The sequence below is a fragment of the Vipera berus genome (assembly GCF_964194415.1).
Source record: "Vipera berus genome assembly, chromosome: 2".
NCBI lineage: Eukaryota > Metazoa > Chordata > Lepidosauria > Squamata > Viperidae > Vipera > Vipera berus.
The window spans coordinates 9,069,107-9,095,799 of record NC_138203.1 but is presented as its reverse complement, the minus strand read 5'-3'; the positions used below and the strand labels follow the sequence as shown (position 1 = coordinate 9,095,799).

At 44.7% G+C, this 26,693-nt stretch overlaps 1 long non-coding RNA gene and 1 pseudogene across 2 annotated transcripts in view; both read left to right on the top strand.

The window, feature by feature from the left end:
• Positions 1-26,691, top strand: part of LOC308663096 (NACHT, LRR and PYD domains-containing protein 3-like) — a 120,205-nt pseudogene extending 93,514 nt beyond the window's left edge. The window contains exons 5-6 of the transcript XR_014028821.1: positions 5,401-5,516; positions 26,397-26,691. The product of XR_014028821.1 is annotated as an NACHT, LRR and PYD domains-containing protein 3-like (transcript). The remainder of the gene's footprint in view (positions 1-5,400; positions 5,517-26,396) is intronic.
• LOC308663133 lies at positions 16,186-23,231 on the top strand. The gene is made up of 3 exons (XR_014025295.1): positions 16,186-16,459; positions 19,094-19,179; positions 22,129-23,231. It is a non-coding gene; the product is annotated as an uncharacterized lncRNA (long non-coding RNA).
• Positions 26,692-26,693: the final 2 nt, after the last annotated feature.

Below are 26,693 nucleotides of genomic sequence, written 5' to 3'. Positions count from 1 at the left end.
GTCAAACTGCCAGCCTGCGGGCCGGTTTCATCATACAGAAACTGCACCCACCCCACTGTCAGCAATGGAAAAAAGATCACGATACGTCGCGACACATTGTGTGATGTGGCGAGTCTGACACCCCTGCTCTATACCATTTCAGACAAGTGGCTTGTCAAGGGAATTATAATTTAGCAGCTGACCAGCAGAAGTGTTATATAGAGTGAGGCAGCAGAGTATTTGGGGGTAGTATCCCTTTAAGAGACAGTGTCTGAGGAGAATTGCAGTTGGAATCTTGAGCGGTTTGTATATAACAGGAGTTAGGCCACCTTGGCTCTTTTATGACTTGTGGACTTCAACTCCCAGAATTCCTGAGCCAGCATGACTCAGCTTGGAAACCTTTCCCTTTCCCCTCAGCATAGCTGGCTCAGGAATTCTGGGAGTTGAAGTCCATGAGTCATAAAAAAGCCAAGGTTGTCCACCCCTAGATAACTATCTTGTATTCTGTATGCTCCCTGAATGTTGTTGTTTCATGTTATATATTACACCACAATTCTTTGAACAAACCACTGTCAGATATTTGTGCTTCCGTGTTATCACAAGAAGAAAATGAGAAAAAGGCTGTGATAATTTACATTTTAAACAACATGGTTATCCAATCTCTTCTTGAAAACCTCCAGTGATGGAGCAACCACAACTTCTGGTGGCAAGCCATTCCACTGGTTAATTGTTCTGTCAGGATATTTCTCTTTAGTTCCAGGCTGCTTCTCTCCTTGATAAGTTTCCATCCGTTGCTCCTTGTCCTGCCTTCAGGTGCTTTGGAGAATAGCTTGACTAAGATCACAATCTGGGTTTCTGGAATGGCTGGAACTCTGAGGGCCACTCCTAACCACCATCCATTCAGCACCATCCTAACTTGGGACCGTTGCTGAACAAATGTTTGTAGGTTGAGAACCAGAACAGGCAGTCCACGACTTATGACAACAAAATTTCTGTTGCTAAGTGAGACATTTGTTAAGTGAATTTTGCCTGATTTTACGACTTCTCTTGCATTATTTGTTAAGCGAATCACGGCAGTTGTTAAGTTAGGAACATGGTGGTTAAGCGAATCTTGCTTCCCCATGGACTTTGCTTGTCAAAAGGTCACAAAAGGGGATCACATGACCCCAGACATTGCAATTGTCCTAAGTATGAACTGTATTTTGTTCACATGACCATGGGGATGTTGCAATGGTCTTAAGTGTGAAAAAAACGGTCCTAAGTCACTGTTTTCAGTGCCGTTGTAACTTTGAACGGTCACTAAATGAGCTGTTGTAAGTCAAGGACTATCTGTAGCGAGGAAGGCTTTTCTGATCTCCAAAGCATGATGGGGTCACAGGTGTCCTTGTCTTCTATTGCAGTTTACACTCCTGTGGCATGACAGCCCTTGCCTGTGAAAACCTGGCCTCTGTTGTGGAGACCAGCCAGACCCTCTTGGAGCTGAACCTGGGCGATAACAGCCTGGGAGATAAAGGAATCAGGCAGCTGTGCCAGAAGTTGATACAAAGGCGCTGCAAGCTTCAAAAGTTGACGTAAGTGTACAGTTTGTCCAGGGACCTGGGAAAATAGTTTGACACACACACACCCCTCGTCTTTGTAGCGGCCCCTCAAATATTGGAATATTGCTATCCATATGATAAATAATAAATAATTATAAAAAATAATAGAGCTGGAAGGGGCTCCCAAGGTCCCTTCCAACTCTGTTATCATTGGGAATGGTACATTTAGCTTGTCTTTCTTTTATTTTCTTTTTTTGAGTGGATCTTGGTCAACGACCAAAATAAAGTCCTTTGAGCTTTGAGTGGGAACAGAGGCGACATCCTTGCCATCTTAAGTTGACTCTCATCTTCCAGCCCAGATTCGTTGAATTTCCCAGTCTGCCAAAAGATGCTATGAAAAATAAAGATGATTTAATCTCTGCATAATGTTTTGTCAGGAGGTCTCCCAACCACCTGGCCGGTGGGCAACACCCATATCAGCTTCCAAAACAAGGCCCTGTGGCTCATGAATTTATGCCAGAATTTGCTCAAAAGGCTGACCTCTTTCGACATATCTCTCAGCAGAATAGATAAGATAACCTTTATTGTCATTTTTTTTACTGTGGGCATAATGGCACACATCAAAAATGAAATTTAGTTGCCCGCTCTCAAAGTCAAACACATACATGACACACACCTAAACCATACTATACACAACATATGTATAGACCTACACCCCTACATATACAGAACAATAAAATATTAAATACTGCCCATCTTGAATATATAACGGAAGGAGGAAGCTTGAGAGTTCACAAGGTTAATGCTGTACGGAATGAAACTATGGCTGAATCTGGATGTTCTGCTACGGATACCACAAAGTCTCCTCCTAGAAGGTAACAAGGAAAACAGGTCGTGAAGAGGATGAGTACTATCCCAGATAATCTTACGGGCCGTGCTCAAACAACGCTTCTGTGCTACGTCCTGGATGGGAGGGAGGGAACTGCCAATGATCTTTTCGGCCATCCTCACCACTCTCTGCACCACCTTCCTTTTTTTTTTTTATTAAAAAGTTTTAACTTACAATTTTTCCCTTAAAAAATCCCCCCTCCCCCCCCTTCTCCCTCCCCCCCTTCCTCTCTCCCCTCCCCCCCTCCCCCCCCGACTTCCCAGAGCTAAGTACAAGGTATATATAAAAAAAAACAATCATAAACAACCATATACTAACAACCATAAACTCTAAAATCTATCACTCTCTAGCTTATATAGGATAAAACAAACCTTAGTAATATTAAATATATATAAATATATATATAAAAAAAAAACTAATATAGAAAAAAAAAATAAAGAAAGAAGACTTATTCAAATATAAAACTTCTTAACCCTATACTTATTCTGAGTAAACTCAAGCCATTTTCTCCCTTCCATAATATAGCGTTCCTGCGAGTAATCTTTCAAATAGGCCGAAATCTTCACCATTTCGACCAAGTCGGAAACCTTTAAAATCCACTCTTCTATGGTCGGCAGTTCCTCTTTCCAGTACTATCCTATCAAAAGTCTTGCTGCCGTAATTAAATTCAACATCAACTTAGTATATTCCATCAGATTTTTATCCAAAAAACCTTAACCTTTTTGCAAGTCTACCATATATGAAAATATGAAAATATATTACGTCTTTATCACCGCACCTCCATCATTTAGGCTAATAATTCAGATACATGCTTAACTTTTTAAAATCTAAATACAATCTATAAAACATTTTGTAAAAATTCTCTCTTAGATTTCAAACTTATATAAATTTTACATTCCTCATCCAAATCTTTTCCCACCTCCCACTACAAGTACGTTGTGAAAGTTCCATAGACTTCTGCTGATCTTGTTCTTTTATCTTTTTTGATCGTTTTAAAGCAGCACGCGTCACCCTCTGTTCTCTGGGATCATCCAAAAGTGTTATAACTTGATCTCCTGCAGCACCATTCTCCTCTATCTGTCCATCTTCAGTCTCTTGATATTCTCCTTCTTCAGATCCCTTTGCAGCTTCCAGAAGTGTTAATGGGGTTGCTTTTAAAACATTATTGTAAAAATCACACGCTTGCATCACAGTAACCAAACGGTACCTTTTACCTTCATACATCACCATCAACCCAGCTGGAATCTCCCATCTGAACCTTATATCTCGTTGCTTGAGCTCTTGCACCAGAAATGTAAAATCCTTCCTTCTCCTTAAAATCTTTGGAGGAATTTCTTTTAGAACCAAAACTTCTTGATCAGCAATCACGACTTTAGTATCATAGGCAGCTTGTATAACTTCATCTCTCATTTCCCTTTTTGCAAAATAAACCACCACATCTCTAGGCAGCTTTCTCTGTCTAGCACTCCATGAGTTCACACGATACACTTTATCCATGCCTCCTTTTATTTCGGATGCTGGCTGATTCAATACCACTTCGAGAGCCTCAGAAACCAACTGCTTTAAATCTTCCTTAATATTCTCCTTTAAACCTCTGATTCTAATGGCAAACTGCATCTGGAAATATTGAGCAAGACTCAATTCCCTATCCATTTTGTCTCTTAAATCTTCATTCTCCAATACTTTTGCTTCTAATATAGCATTCTTTTGAGTCAAATCTTTGACTTTTTCATCCAAATCTTCCACACATTCAGCCACTTTATACACTGAAGACAAAATGTCTACCTTCATCACGCTGAACTTCTGTTCCATCCTCTCTTCTATTCTCTCCTCCAATTTCTCCAATTTCTCCTCCATCTTTGCAAATTTATCACCCATTGATTGATTAATTGATTCCAAAAGTTTATCCAGAGCATCTCGTAAGTCCTTCGATGTCACTACATCAGGAGGATGTAATGCCTGCAATGATGATTGTTGCACCGGGGAAGTTCCAGCACTCCGAAGAGTTTTAGGGGGAGGTTTAGCCGCCATCTTTTACTTTCAATTGTGACGCACTTTCACTTAGAGTTTAAAAAGTCCATCAAGCTCGAGAGTAGAATAAAATAATCCTCTTCACCTTTTCCTCTTGTACCGCTCTGCCTGCTCTTTTTATTCCATAGTCCTTCCTTCAGGCAGGGGTGGTCGCAGACGCCTGGCTCTGCTCCATAAAGTCAGGAGCAGAGGCGCTGGCCAGCTGGGAGCGACCCAGGCTACGGGGGAGTTCGATCCTTCGGCCGCCCAAGCTGCAAGCTCAGGCGGCCCCGGAGAACTCGACCCCTACCTGGGGCCTCACCCCCTCCTCTTCTCCCGAGGAGGGGGCTTCAAATTCGCCCGAACAGCTGATCGGCGCTGTTTCGGGCGAAAAAAACTCAGCTGAGCCGCGGGCAGCCCGGGAAGGCTGTCTCCGTCGCCGCGGAGCCACCGGAAGTCCTCTGCACCACCTTCCTGTCTGAAGCAGGGATGCTTCCAAACCAGACTGTGATGCTGTATGAAAGGATGCTCTTGATCGTTCCCCCTATAGAAAGTGGTCAGAACAGGGGAAGGAAGATGAGCAACAGAGTGACAGAATAACAGAACAGAAACAGACTAACAGAGTTGGAAGGGACCTTGGAGCTCTTCTAGTCTAACCCTCTCCTCAGAAATAAACCCTATACCATTCCAGACAAATGGCTGTCCAATCTCTTTTTGAAAACCTCGAGTGATGGAGCACTCATAACTTTTGGAGGCAAGTTGTTCCACTGATTAATTGTTCTAACTGTCAGGAAATTCCTCCTTAGTTCTATGCTGCTTCTCCTTGATTAGTTTCCTTCCATTGCTTCTGCCTTCAGGTGCTTTGGAGAATAGCTTGACCCCCAACTCCCTGAAGAGCTGCTGATGAGCAGAGATTTGCAAGCCAATTGGTGTTCTTGAGAGTGTCCCAATTCTGATGCTTTGCTTTGTTTCTCCTCCTTCCAGACTTACCATGAAATCATTAAACCAAAACACGAAGTGGAAATTGCAGGCAGTTTGTGAGAAGAATCCTGGCTTAGTTCTGACTTCCTACTATCCTCCGGATTTTCCCCGCTTCCCAGGTGATGAAGAGTAAAGGTGGAGTTCACACCTGCTTTCCTTGGGCCCCTCAAGGATTGGAAGGTTGGTGCGATGGGTAGTAGATCTGGAAACCTTCAAAGGCCAGCTCAGCTCAGCTCAGCTTTTACATTACCTGTTGCATCGCAGTCATACATCTGATTCACATGCCTGGCTATGAGGCTTATGGTAGCCCTCTGGACTTAGAGCAAGTGGGACTTGGCCATGTCGAAGATCTTTTCAACTGGGATCCCCTTCAGGGATCCATCCCTTCCATAATCCCCAACTAGCATGTCAGAAGAATATCCTGCTCCGGTTTGAGCCAGGATTTGCATAAGAATGACACCGGAGTCACTGCTTGAAGAAGAAGTAGTATATTCAACAAAGATGACTGGAGGACTGGAGTTAAAACATATGAAGAAAAAGTTGTGGGAATTGGGTATGCCTAGATTAATGAAAAGAAGGACCTGGAGCAACATGATAGCAGTATTCCAGTGTTTGAGAGGTTGCCACAAAGATGAGGGGTTCAACCTATTCCCCAACGCACCAGAAGGCAACACAAAACCAATGGATGGAAACCAATCAAGGAGAGATTCAACCTAGAACTAAAGAGGAATTTCTTGACAGTGAGAACAATTAATCAGTGGAACAACTTGCCTCCAGAAGTTCTGGTTACTCCACCACTGGAGGTTTTCAAGAAAAGATTGGGCAGCCATTTGTCCTGAATAGTATAGGGCAGTGATGGCGAACCTTTTAGAGACCAAGTGCCCAAACTGCAACCCAAAACCCACTTATTTATCGCAAAGTGCCAACACGGCAATTTAATCCGAATACCGAGGTTTTCGTTTATAAAAAAACAACTCATACATTAACATCTTTTGTCTTAAAAGAAAAAACACAATAACAAAGCTTTCAATTCAAACAACTTTTTACTGAAAGGTAAAAGTTTGCCTTTGGCATGCTTTTGTACAATTAATGTGATTTCTGCTGTTGTATGCATGCTGATAATTTGTCTAACTTTGGCTTATACTTTGTAAGTTTGAGAGCAACACGTGCAGCACTCAGGTCATTTGTTAATCTGTTTCTAGTGTCAGATTTGATATAATTCAAAGCTAAAAACAGTGTGCTTGCTCCAGAGGCTTGTTTTGGCTAGGAAGGGGCTTGAGAAATGGCTTTTTCCTGCAAAAACCTAGCCAAAGAGTGCGGTGCACATGCTCACAGAGAGGGCTCCGAGTGCCGCCTCTGGCAATAGGTTCGCCACCACTGGTATAGGGTTTCCTGCTTGAGTAGGGGATTGGACTAGAAGACCTCCAAAGTCGCTTCCAATTCTGTTGTTCTGTTTTTTAAGAGCATAGAAACAGCCCTTGGAGTAGCTACAATTTTGGATATACAGGCTGGTAATACTTATAAGAAAGATGGTCCTTTGTGAGGTGTGTGCGAATATGCCCTTTGCAATGTTTAATTTGTTGGACATGCAGTTCCAGTAGGGATGGCCTTATCTTATTTTGCTGAGTGTGTAGATCTTTTCTTTGGCAGGTGTCTATGTGCTGATTCTGGAATGCCACATCTATATGCTCAGGGAAGTTTGCATTATAAGGGATTTTCCCTGTTTGCTATTATTTGCTTGATTTAATCAATTTCAGCCTGGCTGTCAATTATCGCCTAAACTAGTTGAAGAGTATTTGCAACCTTATATTGTTTTTGCAATATAGTTTCTGAGGAGACAGTATTCTCTGAGCTTGATTGTTTTCTTGCAGATGTTTCACAACCCAGACTAGGACCACTAGGACTGATGATGTTAACTAGTTGGGTCATGAAACATCTGCAAGAAAACAACCCACTTCAGAGAGCATCAAAGACTCCTCCTCCTCCTCCTCCCTTCTAGCACTGATTATGTTACCTAGTTGGGTCCTGAAATGTCTGCAAGAAAACAACCAAGCTCGGAGAGCACCAAGGACCCTACACTTCAACTCTGAGCTACAAATATTCTCCTTTATTAATATTTATTAATATACTGTCTTCTGGGTACAGGCACGTATATGATTAACGAAGTTCACAGGGAGTGCATGAATAAAATTACTTAAATTGTAAAATTATTTCAACAAGCATAAAGAGCTTCGGGGGGGGGGGATGACCAGCATTTTGAACTGGACTGGGATGCTGACCAGCAACCAAATTGGTCCTACTCATGACTTGCAGGATTGTTGTATAGGTAGTCCTCGACTTACAACCACAACTGAGCATCCCAGGGTCAGGTGAGCCCCATTTGCAACCTTCCCAGCTGGCTTCGAACAAGCAAAGTCAAGGGGGAGAAGCCGATTCGTTTAACGATCACATGATTCCCTTAACAACCACAATGGTTCACTTGACCATTGGGTGCAGCTTCCTTAACCACTAACTTGCTTAGCAACTAAATTCTGGACCCAGTTGTGGTCATAAATCGAGGACTTAGCCAGCAGTAAAAAATGACCCCTCCTCTTTGAGGAGCACATGAGTGACCAGTCTGTGGTGCTTCATCCCTCCAGGCTTTCAAGAAGAGAGTGGACAGCCAGTTGCCCAGAATGGTATAAGGTCTTCTGCTTGAGCAGGGGATTGGACTACAGCAGTAGTGTCAAGACTGATTCGCCCTTTTACCCTCGCTTATAGCTTTACAGTGGGATGGGATGCAGAACTGGGAGGAGTGGTTTCTAGGCAACCGAGGCTTCTGAGAGCCAAGGTCACTAATGCAGGTGCTCAGCAGGGAAGTGGACTGTTTCCATAATAAGAACAAATGTTACTATTGGACAATATGAACACCTGGTGGGTGGGGATGAGGGAATTTATTGTTTAGCTAAGCAAGCCTTTGAGCCGGAAAATCAAGAGCTGGTTTTGCTTCTTCTGCGCCAATGTAAAATTTCAGTAAAGTATTAGACTCTTGGTAAAATCATGTCTGAGGAGTTTCTTTTTCTGGAAATGCCAACTGGACAGTTGACAAGCGGTCCCCAACCTTTGCGGCTTGGTGGCACGGCTAGGGGTGGGGGAGACAGGAACCAGGCCATACGAGCAATGGGCCGATGCTTGTGCACAGCTCAACTTGACTTCAAGTGTGCGCTAGCCTGCTGTTTGCATGAGTTGAGCTGCATGCGCATGTGCATGCCAGCCCACTGCTCACATGGCTCAGTTCCGAATAAGCCGCAGCCTGGTAGTGGGCCGTGGCCTGGGTGTTGGGAGCCTCTGGACTAGAGGAACTTCAAAGCCCCTTCCAACTCTGTTGTTCAGTGGAAAGGCTTGCCTTCAGAAGTTAGTGGGTGCTCCATCCCTGGAGGTTTTTAAGAAAAGATTGGAAAGCCATTTAGTAGGAATAGTTTGAGTTCTTCTGCTTGAGCAGGAGGTTAGACTAGAAGACCTCCAAGGTCCCTTCCAGCTCTGTTTTTCTGTTAATTAATCAGTGGAATGTTTGCCTTCAGACATTCTGGATGCTCCATCCCTGGAGTTTTTCAAAAAGAAACTACACAGCTATTTGTCCAGAATGATAGGGTCTCCTGCTTGAGCAGAAGGTTAGACTAGAGGACCTCCAAGGTCCCTCCAAGGTGCCTTCCAACCTTATTCTTTGTTCTTTCAGGCACTGCAGACCCTAAACACAACACTGCCAAAAATAAAGGTTTATTGGTGAAAAGGTACTGCAGAATAGAGCCAATTTACTTAACGGTCCCCAATTTTTGTCCCTGCACCCTACCATTTTTCCCAGTTCTCCCGGTTTTGGAAAGTTCCTGGCTTTTCTTCCAGAAGCAGAGCTTTCCTTTTAGGATGTTCCTGCAGAGATGGAGCTTCCCTTGCAGGATGCTGGTGAGGGTGGAGCTCCGCTTGTCCACAGAAGTGGATGATGCTGATCTCCCTCCCTGTCCTCCTGTGCCTTCCCTTTTGTCTCTCTTTGGGCCTCTTCCTTCCTCTTCCTTCTGTCTGGGGCTCTGCCTGCAAATGAACAGCCCCTGTTGCAAGTTCAATTTCTTCTCCAGGATGTTTCCCAACGTGGTCATCTTTTCGCTATCCGAAGACTTCTGTTCTTGAGGTCTCTTGTTGGCTCCTTGCCTAGGAACCTCCAAAGTCTGGCTGAGCTTCGGGTCAAAGGCCAGCCTTCTGATGACAAGATGTTCTTGGTGTGTTTCCTTGGAAGACCAGCTTACCTTCACCTGTTTCTTCTTCCTAGCTTTTGGGGGGCTTCCAGGTGAACAGCTGATAGGCCTCATCCCTCTAGGGAGAGGACGTTGGACCCCACTCGCCTGCCCCACAGCTCCTGCTTGCATGAGGTCTACTGGAATCTGCCTTTTCTGCCAGATGACCACATCCTTACCCTCTGAGATTTCACCTGGTTTTAGGACACCATGATCTTTAGGTGATCCCACAACTACTTCTGCTACTCCGCTGCAAAGCTGATCACTGATGATGACTCTTGCTTCTTCTGAGAGGGCCACCAAGGAAGGGGCAGAGTCCTCAGCTAAAGGGGGTTGTCTCACTACTGAGGAATTAGCCCATGTCCAGCTGCCCATCTCTTCTCTGAAGGACTCTTCTGCTCCCTTGTTCTGATCTTCCCACTTCACTTCCAGCCTTCTTCCTTGATCCCAGTCATCTATCCTCATGTCTTTACATTCTGTGCTGCCTTGGGACAGGGTCTTTAGGGACAAAAGGCTCTGCTCCTTAGCAATGGAAAAGGTGACTCTCTCCATCCTCCCCTCTTCCTCACTATCTGCCTTCAGGGTCAAGCTACAACTTTCATGATGGACCTGAAGTTCAACATCTGTCCTTACAAAGTCTTGATTTTGATGGGGGCCCTTTCTACTCTCCTTGGGAGGTTGAACATCTTGGTCTTCTGTGGTCTTCTTCTTTCCTCTAGAGGATGAAGGATGTTGCAGGTAGAGGAATCTCTCGCAGTCGGAGAACCAATGGTCCAGCAGTTGGGTTCTAAAAAATGTTTGGCACCTGGCTGCTTCTTCCAGAGAATGGTCAAGGAACTCTCTCCATGTAAGCCTACTTCCTCTCCTTTGTAGCCTACTGCTCTGTGTTGCATGATGCCCCTTCCTGATTTGCCTGTAACATCTGGCTACAACATCCTCGTAGCAGGAATTGGGAACATGAATATGGTGTGGGAAAAAATATGAGACTTGTTGAGAAATAGGAGCATGATATGGTTGAACATGTGCCTCCCACGGCCTGTAATACATCTTGAAAGCTTCTGGCTCTTGGAGAGAAGAATGACTCATGTTCTCTCCTGAGGACCCTTCCAACTCTTCCATGTTATCTCCTAAGGACTCTTCCAACTCTTCCATGTTGTCTCCTGAGGACCAAGGAGAATCCTGGGCTTCGTTGTCTTCTGCTAGTAGAGAGGAATTACCTACTACAGCTTCCCCTCCCTTCCATAAGACTTTCTTCTTTTTCTCTGGCCATTTTGGTTGTCTATCAGACTTTGATGAGGAGATTGAGGCTGATGAATGACAGGAAAGACAACTCTTACGAGACTTTTTCAGTTCCCTTCTAGGAACTGAAGGTTTCAGAGGAGGAGTCAGCCCTTCTAGAGTGCCTCTCTCTTTGGCTGTCCTCTGAAAACCAACTTTGTTTTGCCGGGCAACCATCTTTGCCTTAAAGCCTGGAAGAGGCATCTTGTTCTTCACCCTTGGTGTGGTCCTTCCACTTCCAAACTTCACTTTTCGGAAGCTGGCTATATTTTCAACACTGGGCATGTAATCCCTGGTGGTGTATGCAGAAGGAGAGGAAGGTGGCAGGATTTGAGGTTCTTCTGTCCCCTTAGAAATCCTTGAAGGCTGCACAGAGGTGGATATGGGTGGATATGGCAAGAGAGGCTGGGATCCAGTCATCTCAAAGCAAGAAGGAGATCTGGGTGGCAAGAACACCCTCAGAGATCGCCGAACCCTTTCTGGAAGTCCCCATCGGTGCTCTGATGTAAGATGTCTCAGATGGGCCTCCAAGAGTTCTTTTTCCTCAACGCTGAGAAAATCAAGGTCTTGACTGAGGATTTGCACTTCTCCTCTATCCCGTGGGGGAATCTTGATCACAGTGTCTGCGGTGATCTTCTCTGCTTTAAAGAGAGGTGGGGCAAAAGCTTGCAACGATTTTAGCACTGTTGATGGCAAGCCCCATGCATGCTGGATTCTCTTCCACTGGATGTGGAATTCCAAAAGGTTCCGGCTGCTCTCTGGGAGGAAAGAGAGCCCTGTCTTGGTACCAGAGCAAATCTGGACTTTAGTTTGCCTAGACCTGCCTGTTGCTCTCTGTCTCTTATTGCCAACTTTGCTCTTGGGCTTTTCTAAAGTCTTCTGCTCTGGCTTAAACAATACCGGTTCATAGATGTCTGTGGTTTGCAAATCAGGTCCACTTTTCTGTAAGGATTTGGGTGGTAAAGGCAAGAGAGGCTGGAATCCAGTCATCCCAGGGTGAGAAGGAGATCTGGGTGGTAGGAAGGCCCTCAGAGATTGCCGAACTCTTTCTGGAAGACCCCATCTGTGCTCTGATGTACGATGTCTCAGATGGGCCTCCAAGCGTTCTTTCACCTCAATGCTGAGGAAAACAAGGTCTTGACTAAGGATCTGCACATCTATTTTTTCCCTTCCTGGTTTCCTAGATGTGATTTTCCCAGTAGTCCTCTCTGATTGAAGAAGATATGGGGCAAAGACATGGAGAGATCTAACCACCATCGATGGTAAGCCCCATGCATGCTGGATTTTCTTTCGTTGGATATGGAATTCCAGGAGGTCCCTCTCCTCAATGGGGAGGAAAGAGAGCACTATTTTGGGACATAAGAACCTTGTTGCTTCAGTAGTCCCCCCTGTCTTAACCTGTAATGCTTTGGGAGGTATCTTCATCGCCCCCAAATGGTGCTTTGCCTTTTGCAATGGCACTGAAATTCGGGGAGCAGATGATGTGTCTTGAAATGGTCTATACCTGCAAGGCCAGTGAGGCTGTGCTGGAACCTGGGAAGAGGGGAGAGAAGGCAGGAATGGATTAAATGAATGTTGAATCCGTTTTGGAATCTCCCACTTATGCTTTATGACCATGGTCCTCACACTGGTCTCCAGATGTTCCTGTGTATTTGTGTTGAGGAACCAAAGCTGCTGGGCCTTCGTTTCCAAATCTGCCTTGTCTCTTGGACTCTTCTGAGTTCTCTTTCTGGTGTGCTTCTGTAGGCCAAGTGGAAAAGGAGCAAAGATGCGCAGAGATTTCAAGATAGCAGATGGCAGTCCCCAAGCGTGCTGGATCTTCTTGTGGGTGACATGAAACTCCAAAAGATCCCAGGACGTATGGATGTAGAAAAGCAGCCTCACCTCCGGGGATCTGATGGCAGCCACTGGAAAGCTGGAACTAGTTCTTGCATCTGGTTTCCTCTGGTGGATGTTCTTCATAGGCTTCATGGTGGCTTCTTTCCAGGATAAAGTCCACCATGGTGATCCTTTTCTTCTGGAATGGGAAGCATGAGCTCCCTCTTGCAGTGGGAATCTCAAATGACGTTCACAGTGGGGTTTTTCATCAGAGACCTGTGGAGGAGGAACCATTGCTCTCAACGAATCTTGGATCAGTTGAGGAAGGCCCCATTTATGTTCCCTGATCCAACTCCTCACATGGGACTCCAGGTGATCTTTTGCATCTTGACTAAAAAAATGCAAACAATGGGGAGGGACAAGTACTTTACTCAGAGACGATGGCACTTGTACCCCCCTGTGTGTTTTTCTTCCATCTCCCAATCTCTGTAGACCTGGACCTCTGAAGGACCTCTTCTGAGGCTCAGGTGGGACTGGTGCAAAAGCCTGTAGAGATTTGTGTACAAGAACAGGTAATCCCCACTCGTGCTGGATCCTCTTGTATTGTACATGTAATCCCATAAATTCCAGGTCTTCCTGTTTAAGGGACATCGGGGTGGTCTCTTCATCAAGTGCCATCGTTTCTCTCCCAGACCTTGAGATTTTTCCTGGGGATCTTTCTCCTAGAAGATCACCTTTGGGGAAAGCCCTCTTGAGTGTGGTTACATGATGTATGTCTTCTGCTTTGTGCCATGGCTTTGAGGCAGTCTGGAAGAGTCGGTTGTAGGCATGCCGTGGGGTTTCGGCTTGACCCTGGTCGCCCTCAACCTGGGAACAAGAAGCAGGGGGCAAAAACATTTTCAGTGACTCCTGGACACGCTTGGGAAGACCCCATCGATGGACTGCAGTTCGGTTCTTCATGTGAGCCTCCAGTAGTTTCTGCGTCACAAGACCCAAGAAGAACAAGCTGTTGGTTATTTTAATTGTCACTTTTAACACACCCCACGAAGCGGTGATGGCAATGCCAAGTCCCTCCAGGAGCCGTTCTGGTTCTAAAGGGAGTGCAGCAAAGGCCTGAAGAGATTTTTGAACCATGGATGGTAATCCCCATTCATGCTGTAACTTCTTGCGCCGAACGTGCATCTCCAGAAGGTCCAAAATCTCTGTTTGGACAAAACATGGACCTGTACTTGAGAATCTCAGTTCTTTTGTTCTGGAATCCATTGCATTGGCTGTTTGACTCTCCTGGCCAACATTCTTCTCCAGAGTCCACCTCCTGAGCTTGGACATCTCTAGTGGTGGGCTTCCTACAATAACATTGCCAAACATCTTGTTTAAGGATTTAGTGTAGATACTGGGAAGACCCCAAAGATGCATTAATTGTTTGCATTTAATGTTCAAGTTCATCTTTTCCACAATGTCCTGTCCCAGAAAATACAAGCAAGATGGCCTGGGTTTGATTTCTGAGGACACAAGGGAACATTTAGGAAGAAAAGCATGTTCGATGGGGCCAGAAAACTTCTTATATCTTATTAACTGGAACTTAATCTCCAGAGATTTTTTCTTGAGGTGAGTCTCCAGAGTATATCTAAGCAGATCTTCTAGACATCCCGTGTTATTTGGGAGGAGAATGTGGGTTTCTTCCCACCTTCCACTCTCCACCTGAGTTTCTCCAAATGTGGCTTGAGGTTTCTCCTCTGGAAGTAGTGAGTGAAAAAACTTTACAAACTGATGGACTTTCTGAGGGATGCCCCACTTTTGCTGTAACTTTAGCCGTTGAATGTGGAGCTCCAGGTTTTGTTTGACTTTCTCAGAAAGGAAATGCAACTCTAGATGAAGCAAGGAAATCTGAGTCACCGCCTTTGGAAGATCGCGATGCCACTTGGGTGGTTCTCCAATTAAGCTTCTAAGGGATCTCTGGACCAGGGTAGAATATCCCCACTCATGTTGTAGTCTCTTCTTCTTAACATGCATTTCTAAGTTTTCTCTGACCGCATTTTTGAAAAACAGAGACTTTATTTCTGAAAACTCAACGGGAATCTCTTTGAACCTGACTGAAGACAAAGGTCCTCCAGGACACATAGCTGCCGATGTCTCCACGTACTTTAGCCCCAGGCCCCAGAGGGACACCAAGCGACCCCGTTGCAAAGTTACTTCGATCTGACCCATGGCTGACAAGTCAAAGGAGAGACAGGGGCTACGAGTTTGGGGGGTCCTGAGACCAGGAAGGATAAGCTTGGGGAGAGGTTGTCTTTGAGACCACCAACAAGATTTCCAGGAGATTTGTGGGGCAGCAGGAAAGCTTTCCAAGCGCACCTCCAAATGTTTCTTCGTCAGGTGGACCTGCAGTTTCTTCAAGACTTTCATTTTTAACACGAGGAGTGGCTGAGCTGGACATAACGGAAGACCCTGATTTTTCCTAATTTTCTCCTCTTTCTTCTTGGGCCTTACAAGGTGCCCTGGTGGTGTTCCTATCCCCAATCTGGGCTGCTGAGAAAAGGGCTTTACTGCCACTCTCTTCTCTTTATAAAGAACATCCGGCAACAGCCGTCGACAGGTTTCGAGGACTCTTCTAGGCAAGCCCCACCTCAGCTGGAGCTTCATCCTCTGAAGATGGAACTCCAGGACGATGCAAGTGTCCTCGGGAAGAAAGGTAAGTTTCCGTGGCAGAGTTTTGACGCGGCTCCTGGTCTTGTAGAGGACGGAAGAACGTGGGGCCGTGCTCGGCAGGAAAGCCTTCAGAGATCTCCTGATCACACTCGGGAGACCCCACTCATGCTGCAGTCTCTTTTTTCTCATGTGGGCTTCCAAGGTTTCTCGCCCCCGCTGCGGGAGAAAGGGGGTCTGCGCCCCCGAGAATTCAGAAGCTTCCCTTCTGCATGGGAAGGGCTTGGAGGAAAATGGAGGAGGGGCCATGGCAACCAGGGACTCTACGTAGCACTTTCCCAGATCCCAACAGGAACTCAGGCGCCATCTCTGCACAACCATCTCCATCTTCTTAGCCTCCTGGGGGAGCTCAAAGGGGAGGAAGACTAGGCGAGTTTGCAAGGGTTTGTCCGCATGAGATACCAGCTTGGGCAGAGGTTGGGCGGTCAAACGTGCCAAGAGTCTCCAGGAGCGAAGGGCCACATCTGGAAACACCTCTGCTTGTATTTCGACACACTTCTTAGCCAGGTGAAGTTTCATCTTCATCTGAACTACAGCCAATGATCTCTGGGGCAATGGTGGACCTGTGACCACTGATCTTTTGGCCTTCTTGCCCTGTTTCTGTACTAGAGATGTTTCCCTCTTGGGCAGAGGAAGTGGCCTCATTTGCCTGAGACCCTCTTGGACTCTCCTGGGCAGCTGCCAAAGCTTCAGCTGGACTCTCTTCTTAAGGGACCTGCAGCTCCTCAGTCTGCTGAAGATGATGGTAGAGGGGCCAGAAGAATCTGTCCAGCTACTGATGGAGGAGGTCTCATAAGTGCTGGAGGACAAGCTCGAGAGGTCCTCCGTGTAAACGTCCAGCTCCCCAAGGAAACTGCCCTGGGTCTTTCGATCCTGGAGGCTACATTTCGAGGCCTTCTTCCCTGCTGCAACACTGTCTTCTGTGGTCCCTGCAGAGAAGAATTGTCCCAACATTGGACCTCTTTGGGGAACATCTTTGCCTGTCCCATCTAAAGGTAAAATGGCTAAGGGGCCCAGGTGGTGCTACATGACACAACCTAGGTCAGGGGTAGGCAACCTCGGCTCTTTTATGACTCATGGACTTCAACTTCAACTATGCTGACTCAGGAATTCTGGGAGTTGAAGTCCATGAGTCATAAAAGAGCCGAGGTTGCCTACCCCTGACCTAGAACTAAGGAGGGATTTCCTGACAGTTAGAACAATTAATCAGTGGAACAGCTGGCCTTCAGAAGTTGTGGATGCTCCATCACTGGAGGCTTTTAAGGACACAGCCAATTGTTCAGAATGGGATATGGTCTCCTGCGTGAGCAGGAGGTTGGACTAGAAGACCTCCAAGTTTCCTTCCAGCTCTATTAATTAATCAGTAGAATGGCTTGCCTCCAGAACCTGTGGGTGCTCCATTACTGGAAGTTTTTAAGAGGAGATTGGACAACTATTTGTCCAGGATGAAGTAGGGTCTACTACTTGAGCAGGAGGTTGGACTAGAAGACCTCCAGGATGTCTTCCAACTCTGTTATTCTGTTCCATGCTCGGTTGAAGAGGGCGGCTTGCAAGCTGTTTCTCTAAGAGGACAGGGGGTGAATGTTTCAGCTGAATCAAGGAATCTTAGGACTCGGAGGGACCTTTGAGGTCATCTAGTCCAACCCCCTGCTCAAGGCAGGAGACCTTATACCATCCTGAACAAATGGTTGTCCCATCTTTTCTCGAAAACCTCCGGCATCCATGACTCTGGGAGCCAAACTCTTACGCTGATTACAGGTAGTCCTCAAGTTACGACTACGGTTGTGTCCAAAATTTCTGTTGCTAAGAAAGACATTGGTTGGGTGATTTTTGCCCCATTTTGACATGCTTTCTTGCTACAGTTGTTAAATGAAGCACTGCAATTGTAAAGTTGGTCACACGGTTGTCAAGTGAATCTGACTTCCACATTGAGGAAAACTAATTCACTTAAAATTGCGGACTCTGCTTAACAAACACAGCAGTCACTTAACAACCGCCGCATAAAATGTTAAAAAAGCGTATCCAGTCTTGTGATGCCTTGACTTACAAGCACAATGACTTACGGCCATAATCACAGTTTTGATTATGGTTATAACTTGAGGAGTCGTTGTATGCCCAGTTCTACTGCCTTTGTTTTAAGTTAAATAGTGCCTTTTGTTCATTTTAAATGGTTAGTCCTGGAGTAAGGTGCTGTTGATTACTTTTGATGGATATGCCTTGATTAATACAAGGTAAGCTGTCCTGGGTAGCATTTTTAGAGAAAAGCAAAATTGGAACGAAACAGAGAGGATCGCCCTTTGCAAGGATGACAAGCTCATTGGTGAAGTGATCCATATTTTTGGGAGACAGTTAGGTGTCATGATGATAGCATCAGGCTAGAATCCGGAATCTGGGATCCTGAGTTCTAATGCTGCCTGGGGCACAAAGCCAGATGAGTGGCCTTGGGCCAGCCACTTCCTCTCAGGCCTTGGAAGCAGGGAATAGCAAACCACTTATGAAAAACCTTGGCAAGAAAACTACAGGGCCTTGCCCAGAAGTGGACACAAGGGAACAGAAGAAAGAGACAGAGAAAGGGAGAAGATGATAGCTAGCTAGGGAGATATAAAGAAATAGGGAGATGATAAAGATAGATAGATAGATAGATAGATAGATAGATAGATAGATAGATAGATAGATAGATAGATAGACAGACAGATAGATATAGATAGATAGACAGACAGACAGACAGAGATGGAGAGATAGAGGGATAGAGAGAAAGATGATGGATAGATAGATAGATAGATAGATAGATAGATAGATAGATAGATACATACATACATACATACATAGACAGACAGAGATGGAGAGATAGAGGGATGGAAAGATGATGGATATAGATAGATTGATAGATAGATAGATAGATAGATAGATAGATAGATAGATAGATAGATAGATAGATAGATAGAGATGGAGAGATAGAGGGATGGAGAGAAAGATGATGGATAGATAGACAGAGATGGAGAGATAGAGGGAGAGAAAGATGATGGAGAGAGAGAGATAGATAGATAGATAGATAGATAGATAGATAGATAGATACATACATACATAGAGATGGAGAGATAGAGGGATGGAGAGAAAGATGATGGATAGATAGACAGAGAGAGATGGAGAGATAAAGGGATGGAAAGATGATAGATAGATAGATAGATAGATAGATAGATAGATAGATAGATAGATAGATAGATAGATAGATAGATAGATAGACAGACAGACAGAGATAGAGGGATGGAGAGAAAGATGATGAATAGACAGACAGACAGACAGACAGACAGACAGACAGAAAAAGTACTGCAACAAACTGGTGGGTTAAATGCTTGGAAAAACTTAAAACCTTTTCCGATGGTTTTAGTTTCCTGCAGGCTGGCCTCACTTTTCTGCTGAACCTGCAAAGAGACAGAAAAAAGAAAAAAGAAAATCTTTTCTCCAAGTGATGACCAGGACTTAGGGGACAGTGAATGTGTCCAGATGCCCACTCTCTCTCTGGTCACTTGCAGGCCTCTGAATGCTGGGTCATGAAAGGACAGCAAAGGAAACACCCAATGTTCTAACTCAGGGCTTTTCGACCTTTTCACCCATTGTACCACTTTTAGGATATGGCAACATCCGAGTACCACCAATCGCCTAGCAAGGTGTCAAAAACTTGATGACAAAAAAGGAAAAAAGTGATGAAGTACAGGTAGGCCTTGACTTACAACAGTTCACTTAGTGACTGTTTGAAGTTACAACGGCACTGAAAAAGTGCCCCCCAAGCCACAACCAAGCAAGACACCTGCCTGCCCACCCGGTGGCGCTCTTCCTCCTGTCCGAGGTTTTCATTGTTGTGAGCATTTCTGTTGAGGATTGGCAGTGGGGGTGGGGGGCTGTTTGGTTTTTATTTCCCCCCCTCTGCTGGGTGGTTGCAGCAGGTTTTGGTCACTTCACATGACCCTGGGATACTGTGACCGTCATAAATATGAATCAGTTGCCAAGCCTCTGAATGTAAATCACAAGACCCTGGAGATGCTGCAACATTCCAGCTGATCGGCGCTTCTTCTGGGCTCAGAAGCACTGGGATCAGCGCCGAGCTCCAGCTGGAGCCTGGTGCTGATCCTGGTGCTTCCGCTGAGCCCTGACAGCCCTGCAGCTCCAGCCATGTTTCGCTCAGGCTTGTGCGGTGCTGCCACTGGTTCACCTCATTCCCTTCCCCCACTACTTTTCTAGGATGGTCGCGTACCACCTGCCAGGTGCCAGTGTATCACAGGTGGTACCTGTACCACTGGTTGAAAAGCCCTGTTCCAATATTTGAGGGGCTGCCACAAAGAATAGGGGTGTGTGTCAACCTCTTCTCCAAAGCACCCAGAGGCAGAAGAAGAGGCAACGGATGGGAAACTCATCAAGGAGAGAAGCAACCTGGAACTAAGAAGAAATTTCCTGACTGTTAGAACAATTAACCAGTGGAACAGCTTGCCTCCAGAAGTTGTGAATGCTCTCCAACACTGGACGTTTTTAAGAAGAGACTGGACAGCCCCTTGTCTGCAATGTATAGGGTCTCCTGCCTGAGCAGGGGGTTGGACTAGATGACCTCCAAGGTCCCTTCCAAGTCTGTTAGTCTGTTATACACCAGGTTTCTTCAGCATATTCAACTACAGACGTAAGACTCAGGCCTTGAATTCATCTTATTAAGAAAAGTCACATTTTTCTCCCTATGACTTCTTCCCTATGGCACAGATGTCTCAAAAACTTACAGATTCTGCCTTGGGAAACCATTTACGAGGGTCCAAGAGGAATTTCAAGCTGCTTTGGATCAGCTCAAAAGCCACACGCCACACTGTGAAAGTTTTCAAGATTTTCCAGATAATAAAGAAAACTAAGATCAAAGGGGCATTTTTGCCGAGAAGTATAATCAATTTCTGAAGAGCTAAAATGCCAAAACATGGAGCTGCCAGCTCCATACTGGAAAAAAAATATCCAGATAGCTAAAGTCCTGGGCTGGGTTTAAATATAAACAGGGTCTTTGTATGATGTGTTCTGAGCGCATCATAAAGGTCACCACACAGCACTATGCCAGCCCCATCTCAAAAGTCCCTCATCATCCTCTTCCTGGAAATTGTCACATAGAAAAGCCCTCACCTACTTGCTGGAATTCATGATGCTCCACCCTCATGTCTATACATTTATCATCTGTAGTTTATCATCTTAGAAAATCAGAATAGAGCTGGAAGGGACCTTGGAGGTCATCTAGTCCAGCCCCCTGCTCAGGCAGGAGACCCTATTCCATTTCAGACAAATGGTTGTCCGGTGTCTTCTTAAAAACTTCCAGTGTTGGAGCATTCACCGCTTCTGGAGGCAGGTTGTTCCACTGGTTAGTTGTTCTAACTGTTAGGAAGTTTCTCCTTAATTCCAGGTTGCTTCTCTGCTTCATTAGTTTCCATCTGTTGCTTCTTGCCCTGCCTTGGAGAGTAGGTTGACCCCCCTCTTCTTTTTTTAACATAATTTATTGATTTTTAACAATAACAATCTTTTATTGAATTAAATTAAATTAAAAACAATAATAATTAATTTCTAAAATTCCATAATATATTAATGATATTTTTCCTTGATCTTCTCTTCTTCCAGTAGTATTCTCCCTTTTGTCAACATCAAACAAATCCAATACTTTCAATGCATACAAGGTTAAATATAAACATTTTTCTTGGGTTTGTACAAATAACAATAACATCAACGTATAACATCTTTTCTAATTGGCTTATGTTTCAATTGCATTTATAAAGGCCATCTTATTGAGTCACTATGTGTCCTGTTTTCAAGATTCTTATTTAAGCTTAGTTTTCCCTCAGTGTTCAAACCATTTTTATCAGTCATGATTTTCTCAAAGTTAATTGCCTTTACACAGCTAAACTTTTCATTCACACACCCCATCACAATATTTTTACATTTCATATGTTATAAAAGATACTATACTACTTGCATGTCTTATCCCTCTTACTGTAGGGCCCCTCTATATCCAAAATTTATCTATTCTTTTAACCATATTCAAACAAGTGTTTAATCATATAGTACTCCATCTGGTAAATCGAGTCAAATCTCTTGAATCTAATTCTAGCTTTCTTCTTTTGCCAAGTAGCTTTCCAAGTCAGTATGTTCAGCTTGCCAGGGGATTCTTCCTGTATTTAATAATAATCATAATAATCATAATAATCATAATAATAATAATAAAGTTGGAAGGGACCTTGGAGGTCATCTAGTCCAACCCCTGCTCAGGCAGGAAACGTTATACCATTTCAGACAAATGGCTGTCCAGTCTCTTCTTAAAAACCTCCAGTGTTGGAGCATTCACCACCTCTGGAGGCAGGTTGTTCCACTGGTTAATTGTTCTAACTGTCAGGAAGTTTCTCCTTAGTTCCAGGTTGCTTCTCTCCTTGACTAGTTTCCATCCGTTGCTTCTTGTCCTGCTTTCAGGTGCTTTGGAGAATAGCTTGACTCCCTCTTCTTTGTGGTAGCCCCTGAGATATTGGAACACTGCTATCATGTCACCCCTCACCCTTCTCTTCATTAAACTACACATACCCAATTCCAGCAACTGTTCTTTGTATGTTTTAGTCTCCAGTCCCCTAATCATCTTTGTTGCTCTTCTCTCTTTCTAAAGTCTCGACATCTTTTTTACATCGTGGTGACCAAAACTGGATGCAGTATTCCAAGTGTGGCCTTACCAAGGCATTGTAAAGTGGTATTAACACTTCACACGATCTTGATTCTATCCCTCTGTTAATGCAGCCTAGCATTGTGTTGGCTTTTTGGCAGCTGCAGCACACTGCTGGCTCATATTGAAGTGATTGTCCACTAGGACTCCGAGATCTCTCTCACAGTTACTACTATCGAGCAAGGTACCACCTATACTATACCTGTGCATTTGGTTTTTCTTGCCTAAATGTAGAACCTTACTTTTTTCCATCATTGAATTTCATTTTGTTAGATAGCACCCAATGTTCAAGTCTGTTAAGATCCTGCTGTATCTTAAGCCTGTCTTCTGGAGTGTTGGCTGTTCCTGCCAGCTTCGTGTCGCCTGCAAATTGGATGAGTTCCCCATCTATCCCCTCGTCCAGATCACTGATGAAGATGTTGAAGAGCACTGGGCCCAGAACAGAGCCCTGGGGCACCCCACTACACACTTCCCTCCATGTAGATGCGGTTCTATTGAGGACCACACGCGGACTTTGCCTGCCGGTCAGCCAGCTACAAATCCATCTGGTGCGGCTAGCCCACATTTTCCTATCTTATCAAGTGGTAGGTTGTGGTCTACGTTATCAAATGTCTTACTAAAGTCCAAGTTGCACCCTTTTATGTTTACAGAAAATAGAATAAGAACTTTATTGTACTATAAATAAATCGGCATACATTAAAATGAGATTTTCGTTGCATATAGCTCTCAATATACACAAATAACAATTGCAAGAGCCTTGACTGCAAAAGAAAAATAAAAATATTGATGAAAGCGATCAGCGCACCATAAGCAATCCCCAAGCAGATTTATACAAAAGCTGAACGATGGGAAAAACCTGAGTCACGATAAACCACGTTTCTTGGTCAAAGAAGAACCAAACCTTGCAGAGTTTTTACAAGCTTCTAAAGCCACGCGACGGGGGCGTTCCGGAAGAGAGAGATCCGCCCACAGCAGCTCTGGCCAATAGGAAGAAAAGGGCGGCCCTCCCTCTTTGCGCAGGCGCGAGACTTTCCCCGCGCTCTGCGTTGTAGCGCATGCGTGGTCCATCATTCGCGCTGAGGAAGCCGGGTGGGCGCCATTTTGGTTGCGGCCCGGCGGCGGTAATTGGTGAGCGGAGGAAGGTGTGGGCTGGGGATGATGGGAGTGAGTGCCCGAAGCCTAGGGAGACCAGTGGTGAGGCGAAAAAAGTCCGGGGCCGCGTTCACATGTTTCTGGGTCAGCCCGGGTTGGTCCCTCAGCAGTTCTGAGGGGAATCCGCGGCTCGGCGCTTTGCCGTGAGGTGCGTTTTTATTTAATTTATTATTTTTTATTTCGCCTTGATGGTATTTTTATCCTGCTTTTTATGTATTTGGGATAACTCAAGGTAGCAAATTTGCCTGATCCTATTTTCCCCACAACAACCCTGCGAGGTGGGCCTGCCTGGCCTGAGAGAAAAACCGAGCCAACATTCCTCCCACCCCCATAAAGACCATTTATACAGTACACTGCAAAAGAGGGGGATCCAGTTCAAACAAACCAAAATAGCTGCAATATTATTTCATTATCAGCAATTGATTAATATTGGTGAGTTACTTCACCACAATAATTCGCTAATATATTCAGGAATATTACTGAATGGTCTCTGTAATCCAGATAATAAGCACAGAGTGATAGTCTTAAATAATATTACTTCGCTACAGTAATTCAGGAATATTAGTGAATTGTTTCGCTGCAGCCCAAATAATATACGTAAAAGGTAGCCATCTAATTAATATTTCACAAGCATAATTTACTAATATAACCCTCGACTTACGACCACAATTGAGCCCAAAATTTACGTTGCTAAGCAAGACAGCTGTTGTGAGCTTTGCCCCATTTTACAACCTACCTTGCCACCGTTGCTAAGCAAATCAAATGGGTTGTTCAATTAGTTGCCCGGTCGTTAAGTGAATCTGGCTTCCCCGTTGACTTTGCTTGTCAAAAGGTTACAAAAGGATCACGTGACCCTGCAACTGTCATAAATGTGAGACAGTTGCCAAGCATCTGGATTTTGGGGAGGCTGCAGTGTGAAAAATGATCTTGTCATTTTTTTCCCCACTGCCCTTGTAACTTCAAATGATCACTGAATAAATGGTTATAAGTCAAAGATTACCTGTGGTACAAGGCTTTCTCTAATATTCCATTTAAAAATACATCAGCAACTCGTCCTCTCTTTCAAAGGAAATGAGAGGATGGAGTTGTGTGATTAATTGAATACTGATTGCATCAACTGATTAAAATTGATGGCTTAAATGACAGAACATTTTCTTCTAGATTTGCATAGCACTGATTGTTGAACATGAGATATTAATGAAGAACGCTTAAAGGTAAACCAGCACACGCTTGTTTGCCTGCTCTGCTTAATAAAACATTTATTTTTTATGACATTTATATTCTGCCCATCTCAATCCGCAAAGTGTCTTTGGGTGGCTTAAAATTCACTTGCTGCACATAAGCAACATTACATAGAATAACAGAGTTGGAAGGGATTTTGGAGGTCTTGTAGTCCAAACTCCTGCTCAAGCACTTATACCAGAGGTCCCCACCTTTTGGGCACCAGGGACCGGTTCCGTGGAGAGAGGTTTTTCCACGGACCGGAAGGTGCATGGTTTTGTGTGCTGCCTGCATCCCACAGATGGGGCTTTGCTTGTTTGTGCGGACCGGTTGCTGGAATGCCACAGCCTGGTACTGGTCCACGGACTGGGGTCTAGGGACCCCTGACATACCATTTCAGACAAGTGACTGTCCAATCTCTTCTTAAATGCCTCCAGTGTTGGAATACCCACAACTTCTAGAGGCAAGTTGTTCCACTGATTAACTGTTCTCATTGTTAGGAAGTTTCTCCTTAATTCCAGGTTGCTTTGCTCCTTGAATAGTTTCCATCCATTGTTTCTTGTCTTGCCTTCAGGTCCTTTGGAGAATAGGTTGACCCCCTCTTTTTTGTGGCAGCCCCTCAAATCCTGGAATACTGCTCTCATGTCACCCCTGGTCCTTCTTTTCTCTAAATTGGCCATACCCAATTCCTGCAACCTTTCTTCATATGTTTTTGTCTCCAGGCCCTTAATCATCTAGTTGCTCTTCTTTGTACTTTTTCCAAAGTCACAACATCTTTTTTGTAAAGTGGTGACCAAAACTGGATACTGTGTGGCCTTACTAAGACTTTATAAAGCAGTACTAATATTTCATATGATTTTGATTCTATACCTCTGTTTATACAACCCAGGATTGTATTAGCTTTTTTTGGCGGCTGCTGCTCATGGCTGGCTCATGTTTAAGTGATCGTCCACTGGGACTCCCAAGGTCCCATTTCTCTTTCTTGTTCTTCTTGAAATCCTCCAGTGATGCGGCACCCACAACTTTTGAAAGCAAGCCAAAAGCATTAGTTATATATGGGTGACTGAAGCTTCCCCTTATGCATTATTAACGAGGGTGTGAATAAGAGCAGGAATAAGGATGCTTTAATGTGACGAAGGCACCTTGGAGTGAGTTGAAACATTGATCTGGCTTGTCTTTGCTAAACAGTGTTTTCGGTAATTATTGTTTCATTGTACAGTTATCTCCTTCCCTTTTTTCCTTTTATTCTCATTATTTATTGGGCTTACATGCCACCCATCTAGCCTAGAGCCGACCCTAAGCAGCTTACAATAAAAAAAAGCTCAAGATGAAACATTTAAGCGTAATAACCATAAATATTAACACTAGGATTAAGTTGAAATTGCAAGCTGGGAAGAAAGGGAAGAAGATGCACAAAAGGAGGAGGTGGGGTCTTAGCACATTAACCACCTCCAGAGTGAGATGCCCCAGTTGGGGGCCCAGGCCAGCTGGCAGAGCCAGATCTTCAGGCCCTTTCAGGACGTGTGCAAATCTCACCTGCGGGGTGGTGGATGATATTTCAAAGGGCAGAAGCCACAGCAGAAAACACTCTTCTCCTGGCCCCCACCAGCTGGAATGTCTTGAGTGCCATGGTCTGTAGTAGACCTCTTCTGCTAGCACAATAAGGATAACCTGGGCCCATGCCTGAAGGGTTTTTATCACCCTTGAAGATGGAACAAGGGACTGGGGATAAACCTCGTCGTGTTCAGCGGGGTAAATTCCCAGATTTCTAAGACTTTGCATCCGTAATCCTATAGCATAATTGGATCCTGAAATGCCATTTCTGTCCTTGTTCCTTACAGCACTGCAAACCATGGAGAATTACCAGAAGTCCTCTCCCTTTCACCAGCTTGCCCTCAGACATCATTGAAATGAAAGTGAAGGATGGAAGCAAGATCCGGAATCTGATGGGCTATGCCATTGGCAAGATGGAGCAAGAGACGAGGAGACAGATGCTCTTCAGCGGGGTTGGCAAAGCCATCAACAAGACCATCACCTGCGTGGAGATTATGAAGCGGCGGCTCAAGGATCTTCATCAGATCACAAAAGTGTTCTTTCATCAAATAGAGGAGATCTGGGAATCCATTGTGCCAGAGGCT